A 10829-nucleotide genomic window follows, 5' to 3' on the forward strand; every position below is an offset into this window, starting at 1 on the left:
CTTACTTTTTCATTTTTACCATATAATTATAAAATAAATCGGAATTTAAATATTGTACTTACATTTCAATGTATAGTATATAGAGCTGTATAAACAAGTCATTGTATGAAAGTTTAGTTTGTACTGACTTCGCTAGGGCTTTTTTATGTAACCTTTTCTAAACTAGGCCAATATCTAGAGGAGTTGATGTACCCCCTGGAAGACCTCTGAGTACCCCCAGGGGTACATGTGCCCTTAGTTGAGAACCACTTGATTTAAGACATTGTGGCTGGCATTTGAGTTAGAATCCATTTAAACAACTGGGCAGCTCACCTCTTAGCACTATTGTTTCAGGCTCTCTGCAAACTTAGGCAGAGACTACTTCACTGATTACACTCACCATATCTTGAAAGTTATTTTTTATTGACATAACAGCTAGAGATTTCTTTATTTTATTTTTGGTAGGGAAACACTGCCCTAGAAGTCTGTGTAACAATTCCTGAGACATTTTATAAGGGTAGCAATTCTACCAGGTAGATGTAAGTAATATTTAGCTTCCCTCCAGAATAAGCTCATTTTTATTGAGGGATAAATTAATACAGCAGCCACAGTGATTGCTTGTAATACAGTTCTTCTGTCTCTGTTTTATTACTGGTCCCCTTAGGTGGCACTAAAAGTTATTTTCAGGTTTATTTCAACAAATCTTGCACAGCGGAGCTTTGACCTCTAGCTTGAGATACATTTGTAATTTCAGCAAAACTGTCTGCTTGTGTTTATGGTTGGAACTTCCTGTTGTTGCAATAACATCAAGGTTCTTAGCAGAATTCCTCTGCAATCTATTAAAAAGAGACATGAAAATTGGACACCTAAGTGCAAAAGGCATGGTTTGAAAATAGAGAAACACCGATAAACTTTGAATGAAAATCTAAGCTAGGTTTCTGAGAAATCAGATGCAGTAAAGGATCAGAGGGGTAGCCGTGTCAGTCTGGATCTGTAAAAAGCGACAGAGTCTTGTGGCACCTTATAAACTAACAGATGTATTGGGGCATAAGCTTTCATGGGTGAATACCCACTTCGCAGACGCAGTAAAGCTGTTACCTGACCAAGATAAGGGCCCATTGTGCTAGCTAATTTACTGATATCATTTCTTTGAGAAGTGCGACTATTTCTAAAATTTACGGACTTATGCTGGTTATCGTGTGGTGTTATTTTGTCAACATTTGGTGCCCTGTGACAGTTGGCCTTACAGTGGTATTCGCAGCATTAAGCATCAGCAACAGCACTACAGATGCCATGATAAATTGTATGCTTTGTTGTAGTGGCGGCCATTTGTGAATTTTAATGCTTTCAAGCTGTATTGTAAGAGGGGAAAATTTTGTTTTGTTCTTCAGTGGGTAGATAATCTGTTTATAGACAGTTTAACTCTTTGATAGTTTGGCCCTGTAATCCATGAAAGGTCAGTGTTTTAATGGGTCATCTCGTGAAATGATATATCAGGCCAGGAGACGTGCTTTCATGCAAAGCAAATTTTTCAAAACTTACTTTTTTGGAGGTTTGTTAATATTACTGAGTGCTTGTTCTCTTCTAGTTTTTGTTGCTATAGCCCTTTCTTATTCTTTTCTCCTTGATTGCTTATGTAGCCTGTCTCCTATCATGTGCTTAGCCAACTGATGAAATGAACAGTGATTTCATGCAAAATGAGAAGTGGATGATACTGACTTGACTTACTCAAAAGCTAAGTTCATAAATAGGGACTTAATTGATCAAATGTAATTACTCAGATGTATATGAATAAAAGAAAAGGTACGCTGAATATTGGGGTACGCTGAATATTGGGGTACGCTGAATATTGGGGTACGCTGAATACAGCAAGATCCACTAGGCTGTGGAAAAATTTCCCCAGGGAAGTGGTGGTAACCTTCCTATCTTCCCTCCCCTCCCCCTGCCCGGCATTTAAAACTGATTTGAATTCCCAAACAAATTACCACTTAAATGGAATTAAGATGTCTGTGACGCTAAAAAGAGATGAGCCATTTTTATTTATTCTGTTGGTTTATAAAGTTGCACCTGTAATCTTTTAAAAAAAGAACCCTGCTCTTTTGTCCTTACCCTGTGCTGGTGGAGAACCCGACTAGGTGCCAATGGAAGGAAGTGAAAGGGAACAGCTGATCGTTTATTGCAGGGAAGGATTGATTATTCTTGAATATTAAATATTTTGTATTGGTGCCAAGGAGCCTTACCATGCTGGGTGCTGTGTAAAACCGTAAGACGACACAGTCCCTGTGTGGAAGAGCTTACTACTGAATTTTAGACGAGATCTGTGATCTCAGGGTGCTTCAGAGCTGAAAATTTGACCCATTTCATGGGGAGCGGGGGGAGAAAAATCCATCAGGTGAGCCAGATGTACACCATGAGCCAAATAACTGACACCTCTTCACTCTGTGACTTGGGTCCTACCATCAGAGAGACTTGATATTGCCAATCCCAAGCATTCAAAAATCATGAATTAGGTCCCAAATAATCATGATCTTAATATGCATTTTGCTGTTTGAACTGCCAGTTCATGGTTTTCAAACTTTTCTTCACAGCCATGAGGGCTAGAAACTTAATTTTTAAAAGGAAAAGTAGTAACGTGACTCCAGGAGCTGGAGCTTTAAAAAATAAACAACCCACCAACTATTTTGAGATTTGTGATTTTAAATGGTAAGACTTAACAACACTGGCATTCTCTCCTCTGTATTACTGCAGCTCTGGAAATCAAAGTGACACACTTGCTAACAGTCCCCAGATTTGAATGTCTGGAGGTGACAGGCTTTCAGTGGTGGTCCTGTAAAAATTCACTTCTTTCCATTGATTCAACAGACCTGATTTTTGCAAACTTTCAGGGCATTGTACAAAGCTTTTCTACATCCCTCAAGCAAAAGCCGTAATAAATACTTCAAATTCAAAACATACTATTTTTTATTGTTTACATCCGGACAACATTGTGGTGGGTGCATGTTTGAAAACTGAAAAGTATATAAAATACCAGGTCAGGTTAAGCCTGTTTTGAATCTCTACAGGCATCAGAGTGTTTGTGTAGGACTTGTCTACGTTTACAATGTCGCTGTAGTGCAGGAGGGGACTCTGGGTTTGAGGGGGGGGCTCAGGGCTGGGGCAGAGGACTGGGACGCGGCGCAGCCGGGGTGCTAAGGCAGACTTCTCATCTGTCCTGGCACTGTGGAACGCGCTGCACCTTGAAAGCGGTCAGCAGCAGGTCCGGCTCCTAGGCGGAGGCGTGCAAGTGACTCCGTGCGGCTCTCACCCGCAGGCACCGCCCCCCCCCCCCTCAGGTCCCATCGGCTGATTCCTGGCCACTGGGAATGCAGAGCTGGTGCTTGGTGCAGAGGCAGCGTGCAGAGCCCCATGACCCCCCCCCCCGCCTAGGAGCTGGACCTGCTGCTGGCCGCTTCTGGGGCGCAGCGCGTTGTCGGAACAGGTAGGAACTAGCCTGTCTTAGCTGGGCAGCACCGCTGACGGGACTTTTAATGGCCCGGTCAGTGGTGCTGACCAGAGTTGCCGTGATCAGTGCCTTCCTTCTGCCACCCAGTACTGGGTCGCAACCCACAGTTTGAAAACCACTAGTATAGACCAAGCCTTAGTTCTCATAGGTGCAAAGCTGAAATTAACCCTTTGACTTTTCGGAAAATACTCCAATGACTCTGTGAGGACACTAGGATAAGCCAAATCTGGAGTCTGGTGGCACCTTAAAGACTAACAGATTTATTTGGGCATAAGCTTTCGTGAGTAAAAACCTCACTTCTTCGGTTTTTACTCACGAAAGCTTATGCCCAAATAAATCTGTTAGTCTTTAAGGTGCCACCAGACTCCTTGTTGTTTTTGTAGATACAGACTAACACGGCTACCCCCTGATACTTGACACCAAATCTGGAGTTTCTGGGCCAAACTGCCTTTTGAGAGATTCTATTAAAAAAAGGAACACGTTACAAAAATGCATTATCAGGATTTGTTAAAATCTGATCATGCTTAGATAGTTGAAATGATACAAAATGGGGGAGAGTGGGCGGGAAGGAGAGTCTTCCATGGTCAAAGACCACCCCATGACAACTTCCAGACACATGGTATGGCTTTGGCAAAAGTTGATGCAGTGTGCCAAAATTGGGATTATAATGGTGAGTTATTTTTTAACGTTTTCTATAGGGTGGTTGTTGTGGCTCTGTAATAAAACACCGAGGAGTGAATACACTGTAGAGACGACTTATCCTAGAGACTAGTAATGAGCTGGACTGATGATCTAATAAATCTCTTCCACTTCATTTCTTAGCTCAGAACGTGACAGGCTTTTAAAAGCCGTCATCCCAAAAGGTTGCTCTTCTGTCACACCAAAGCACTGTCTGCATAAGCTTTCAAAAGCTATGGAAGTATTTTCCACATATTTGTAACTTTACCTCTATGGCAGATTATTAAAGACTTTGTTAATAGTAATTTTCTCCCACACAATGATTGTTAATTTGTACGCTTCTCAATGGAGGGGAAAATATACTGGGAATCTGGATCTTAAATGACTTGCTGAGAAGGGAGAGAGGTCATGTACTCTATTTATTGACGGAAATATATCAGAATTAGACCAAAGTGGATTTGTCCTACTATGCAGTGCCAAGTTGAAATGAGATTTCCTTTACACCTCTTCATAGCCTTCTGATACCAGTTGAATCAACGTTTGTGATTATACCAGTGAATGTGAACCGTAGAGCCAGGGCTGGAAAGCCAGAGGTTGACGAGACAAAACCACTGACTTCCCCCCCGATTGTTTGCTTGCACCACTTAATGTTGCTGCTGCTGGTTTGACCTAATTCGTGCACCAGTGTAGAAAAGACAAGTTGACATTTTCAATTACTTCTAGCCAGTTCACAATAAATACTTATTGTGTGGCTGTTTTTCTTTCTTTTAAACTTTAGTTACCATTCAGCTTCGGGTCACTTAATTTTGTTCTTTCTTATAGTGTATGTCAATTTTGATCTCCTCCCCCCTCCCCAGATTCTCTTGTTTTTCACATTAAAAATCCCTAAGTGTTGCGCGCACACACACAAATAATTCCTTTTTAGATGGTACGCTCCTTGTTTATATCAACTCTTCAGGGCAGGGTGAGTTTTATTCAGAGCAGAGTGCATTGTTGATGATTGTTAAATTTTTAACATAAAGCTAACGGGCATTGAAATAAGAGGACCCTCGGTCTCTGCATGCTTGAATGTGGGAATCCTACTATATTGTATACTCTGTGGTGTCTTAGCAGAACGTAGGGATTTATTTTCTAAGATTTTTATATATGAGCTCTTATTTGTCTAGAGCAAGAGTTCTCTTCCATCGTAATGTACATTCCAAAAGGGCTTCTAAATCCACTATTAAATGCACCATATTTAAACTGCTACCCTGTTTCCCCGAAAATAAGACATCCTCCGAAAATAAGGCCTACTTACAGTTTTGCCTCTCGTTGTAATATAAGGCATCCCCCCGATAATAAGACCTCCCCGATAATAAGGCATCCACCGATAATAAGGCATTTTTCATTTCTGAAAAATAAGACATCCCCTGAAAATAAGACCTAGCGCATCTTTGGGAGCAAAAATTAATATAAGACACTGTCTTATTTTCGGGGAAACAGGGTAGGATGACGTGTTTTTGAAAACAGCACTGTGGCTTACTTGCCCTCCCTCTGTTCACTCTCTTTTACCTCTTCCCCTCGCCCCCTTCTCTGCAAGACCCTATTGATCTTCACCAATCAAGGCTGCAAGAGTCCTGAGTTTGCTGCTGGCCTGGAACTACCTTGTGGTTTTCAGTAAAATAGTCTGCTGCCTTAGTTGCACATATACATGCTAAAAAGGAATATGATTTCTATGCTTATAACCCTTGTTAAAATAACAGCATTCAGCCACTGAGGTTTCATGATTCATTAATATGACTGAGTTTCTAATTGGGTTGTATAATGTGATTTCTAACTTGCATAAAAAAATTGCAACGAATAGGGAAGTTCTTTTAAATATTTGCAGTCCTGTCTTGGCATGGATCAAACTGTTTATAGCTAAGAATTGAAGACATTTCCATGACTTCCTATGGGATTTCAGAGGTCAGTCTGGGGATGTGTAGGAAGGAAAAGGTTAGAACATGAGCCAAAACCTAAAGTGAAAGTTAAAAAATGAGGCAGATTTGAGCTTATACCAAAGTAATTTTTAGTCAATTTGCCTAATTTTTTTTTTTTAACTTGGATGGGAACTAATATTGGGTAGTGTTGTGTTAAATGCTCATGTAAGGTTTTTAACGTTATGTGCGGTAATATGCCTGTCTCATTAAACTGTATAGTATATGATGTAACAGAATTTTGATTTTAAAAAGTTACCTATCTAATGCTAGTACTGTTATGAAAGAACCAGTTTAAACAGTATTCTCCAATCTGGGTTAATATACAGCACAGATCAATACATTATATAGAGAGTCTTTGGTATAAACTGTCTCCTAACACACTGTAGAGTTGCATATCAGTTTTAATGTTTTGGATGCGCTGCCCCTCCCCCCAGTTTGAAATATGTGTAACTACTGTTAGTACACCTCTACCCCGATATAACGTGACCCGATATAACACAAATTCAGATATAACGCAGTAACGCAGTGCTCTGGGGGGGAAGCGGGGGACGGTGCTGCGCACTCTGGTGGATCAAAGCAAGTTCGATATAACTCGGTTTCGCCTATAACGTGGTAAGATGATTTTTTGGCTCCCGAGGACAGCGTTATATCGAGGTAGAGGTGTATATCTTTTTCAGATGGGGTGACCAGAACTGTGCACAGCATTCAAGATGTGGGGGTACCATGGATTTATATTGTGACAGAAAATCTGTCTTCTTTTCTATCCCTTTCCTAGAGATTTCTAATATTGCTATCTTTTTTGACTTCTGCTGCTCATTGAGTAGATGTTTTTGGAGAACTATCCACGATGACTCCAAGATTGTTCTTGAGTGGTAACAGCCAATTAAAACCCCATCATTTTGTATGTATAGGTGGAATTATGTTTTCTAGTGTGCAATACTTTGCATTTATCAACAATGAATTTCATCTGCCATTTTATTGCACAGTGTTGTGAGATAGACTTTGAAAGCTTACAAAGGTATTTTGGACTTCTGTGCAAGTAGTGTTGCTAACCCCAAGTATTCAAAAATCATGAGTCAGGACCCAAAAATTATGATTGCTTTAAAAAAATAGATTTTTAAACCAAACTGGGGTTCTTATTTGAGATCTGTGTTTGAGCTTTTAATACTCACATTTCCAAGTACTTCAATGTAAGCATGAAGGCTAGAAACTGATTTAATGAAACTGAGATTCGCACATCATCATGAGAGTTTTGGAGATGGGGCTTGATGAAAAAGACAAAATATCATGAGATTTATTATTACAATTGAAAAGATGGTAACATTGATAAGGAAAAGCTAGGAAATATTTGTATGTCTCTCAACAGCGTGAACCTGTAATGGAAGCTGGTTGCAAGCTTTATAGAGAGGGCCTTGCCATAGTAAGTAATCCTAGCAGGGTGGGTGTTTTTCAGTGGGAGGTGAATCCTTTGAGGAAATAGATTGTTTGGAAAGTATCAGGTACTAGTTGAAAACCAAAAATTTGAAATTCGCCCTTGCTAGGATGCTGTTGAAATAAACTTCAGTGCGGAGTGGTGGAGGTGCAATGCTTATTGACCCCAAACCACGAAGCACCTCAGTACTGTATATTAATAGGGTGTGACGGAGTTGATCTTAATGCAAACCGAAAACTGATCCATAGTTTAAATCTCTTCCCATTTTGCTCCAAAAGGCTTTTGTTGCCATGAGGTCTGTTGCGGATTATGTAAATATGTGAGACAAAGCAGTTGCTTTCTCTTTGTTGGTACGTTTACATGTGAGGAAATCCAGCTCGATGAGGACTTGCTGGAGCTGACATGATAAACAATGTAAAATTGTATAGTATATTTATTTTCTACTGACAAATTCAAAGAGGGAAGATTTAATAATTCCACAGTTAGTACAATAGAAAACACTGTGTACCCTACAAGTCTCCAGACCATGTCACGGAAACTTTCGCATCCTAGTACAGAAATTCTTTTCAAAAGAGAGGCCAACACAATTATCTCTTTTTGAAGACAAGAACCCAAATTTACCTCACTTAAAAGTCTGCTTGTTTCACAAGTACTCACTCCCCTTCCTCCCCAGGTTTTAATTGAGTTAGTAGAGATATATTAAAAGCAAAGTTTTTAATGACTGGGGACACTGTAACTGTTCCATTTCTTACTTAATGGCCTTTGTTTTATATCTTTACAAAAGTTTTGCTTTTGTACATAGATTGTTATGGGAGAATAGCTCCATGCTTCTGAACTACACTACATTTTTCTGTTTTTATAGAGAAAGTTGTATCTAAAATCTAGGACGCTGTAGAAAAAGTTTGTTCTGATTTAAGACGTCCATCAGAAGGGTTTCTAAATTTGTGCATTTCTTTTCTGTATTGTTTCCAATTTATTTGTTACGTTCTAAAGCTGTTCTTCTGCTTACTCCTCCCCTACCTTATAAACACTTCACTGCTCTATCCTCTTAGCTGTAGCAGTGGGAGTAATCATGTCATTTCAACCTCCTCTTAAAGGACAATGTTTGTTGTGGGTTAGAGCAGAGATTTAAAGAAGCTGGGATTACATGATGTATCTGGTTGAAGTCCTCAAAAGGCATCCATTCCTATAGCAGTGGCAGTCTATATAATGTATATAATATGGTCTAATAGCTCACTTCAGGAAGTTCTCCTTTTGTGAGACCTCAGCTATTAATATGCATAGACAGGAGAACATTTTTCATAAAGGGCTTTACCCTGTGGGGACTTCATCTGTGACTTTTTCAGTGACATGAAACAGTCTGTTGTCAGTAACTTGCATGTCATGCAGCGCCATGCCACAGAGACCAAGAAAGGAAAAGACTGTTTCTGACTATTCCCAGACATGGATTTGCATCCAACTGGTTCTGTCACCTAATGGAAGCTTACCTACAAACTGAAATAATCAGTTATAGTTACCAACTTGCACTGAAATAACTACTAGTATTGAGTGTTTTTTTGTTTGTTTTTAATTTAATTTAAGCCTGGTCTAAACATAAATGTTTGACTGGTATAACTATGTTGGTTAAGGATATGATTTCCCCTCCCACTTTACCCCAATCCCACATCCATTTGTAAGCTTTAGTCTTTACCAGTCTAACTGCATCCAGAGATGAAGCATTGTTATACTAGTACAACTGCGTCCACACTACCAGGGTTGTACCACTAGCCGTTACACTAAACTAGTATAGTTAAAGCAGTACAACTTTCCACTGTAGATAAGTCTACCCTAGAAGTACTTTAACGCTATTCCTTTACTAGTACTGCCAAAGCTGTGCTTTACAATTCTAATGGTATACAACCCCCGCCCCCCCCCCCAATCAAGCGATACGAGTAAAAGGGCAGTTTTGCTTGTATAACCGTCTCTACTACAGGCTTCTGCTGGCATAGCTATGTAAAGCAGGGATGAGAAGAGGTGTGATTCCTGACTGACGCAGCTGTGCTGCCACTAATCTGTAACATATACAATGCCTAAGTGTTGTCCGTTCCAGTTTGTGTGGAGGCAAGTCCAAAGAATTCCTTGTTCTATCCAAGGACTATCCTTCAAGGATTGGTTCCTCGGGGTGCGTGGGTAGAGTTCCCGGGTAACTGCATGGCTGTGGGTCTTCTCCCCCTAGTCTACAGAACAAAGATTGATGTGAAGTCAGGATTTGATTAAAAAGGCGCAGGCGCAAGGTTAGGAAGGCTCAGAAGCAATGACGGATCTCTGTTGAATTCAAGTGTACGGGGTCAGGCCCTGAATGTACCTGTGTGTGTGTGTGTGGGGGGGGGCACAATTGGAAATGGCCCCTCTCCTGTCACAAGTACGGAGCTGGGCCGGATGTTCGGGATCAGGCTCCATATCCTGCAATCTTTCCCTTTAATGCCTATTGGTACCCGGCCCACACTGCTTTGGCAGCTTCTCCGCCGTCCTATGCGCCCTGGGCTGAGTAGCTGAGAGGAGAGCAGGGGTGTAATATAGGTGCTTTTTTGGTTCATTATCAGGCCCAGGGAAGGGCCTGAGCAGAAGCAGGAGCTGGCTGGGGGGGAGGAGGGGGGTTTTCCTACTTCGCTGCCTTCTCCCCATTTTTCAGTAGGGAAAGAGTCCTGTTCCCTGTTACAGCAGCCTCCCCCTTGAGTGGGGCACAGCAGACTCGCCCCCTTCCCCCCCATAGCTCGGAGGGGGGCCCAGGGACCCCCCTTCCCTCCCCAGCTCGGAGTAGGGCACAGGGACCCCCCCATAGCTCGGAGTGGGGCACAGGGACCCCCCCTTCGCCCCCCCAGCTCGGAGTGGGGCACAGGGACCCCCACCCCATAGCTCGGAGCGGGGCACAGCAGCCTCCCTCTGTCCCGTGGGGGGAGCGCGCCCCCCTGCCTGCCTGCGCGCTCCCGCGGCTCCCCTCGGAGCGCCCCGCTCGCCTCGCGTGCGCGACGCGCGGCCGCCCCTCCCCCCCTCCTCCTCCGGGAGCCGCGGGTTCCCAGCAGCCAATGGCGGAGCCGGCGGCGGCCCCGCCTTCCCGGCCCGGCCAATAGAAACTTACTACTATGTTATTGGGGGGAGGGGGCGCGGGGGTCTGGGGGCGCTGGCGCCGGTGGGTGAGGAGACAGCGGCGGGCCTGGAGCCGGCGGGATTTCCCCCCTACCCCGCCCCGCTGCGTGAGGAGAGAGCGGCCGGGTACGGGGCGAGGGGGGTACAAGGGAAA

At 42.6% G+C, this 10829-nt stretch overlaps 1 protein-coding gene across 2 annotated transcripts in view; it reads left to right on the forward strand.

Annotated features, from left to right (window-relative positions):
* Positions 1-10829, forward strand: part of EPB41 (erythrocyte membrane protein band 4.1) — a 163751-nt gene that overhangs the window by 23265 nt on the left and 129657 nt on the right. Inside the window, exon 1 of one of the 2 annotated variants that reach the window (XM_034753810.1) lies at positions 10694-10801. The exons of the other annotated variant lie outside the window; for it this stretch is intronic. The gene's annotated coding sequence lies outside the window, so the exon portion shown is untranslated. Of the gene's footprint in view, positions 1-10693; positions 10802-10829 lie in introns of those variants that run through there. 2 annotated transcript variants of the gene reach the window in all.

The sequence above is a fragment of the Trachemys scripta genome, chromosome 20 (assembly GCF_013100865.1).
Source record: "Trachemys scripta elegans isolate TJP31775 chromosome 20, CAS_Tse_1.0, whole genome shotgun sequence".
In the NCBI taxonomy this organism is placed as follows: Eukaryota; Metazoa; Chordata; order Testudines; family Emydidae; genus Trachemys; species Trachemys scripta.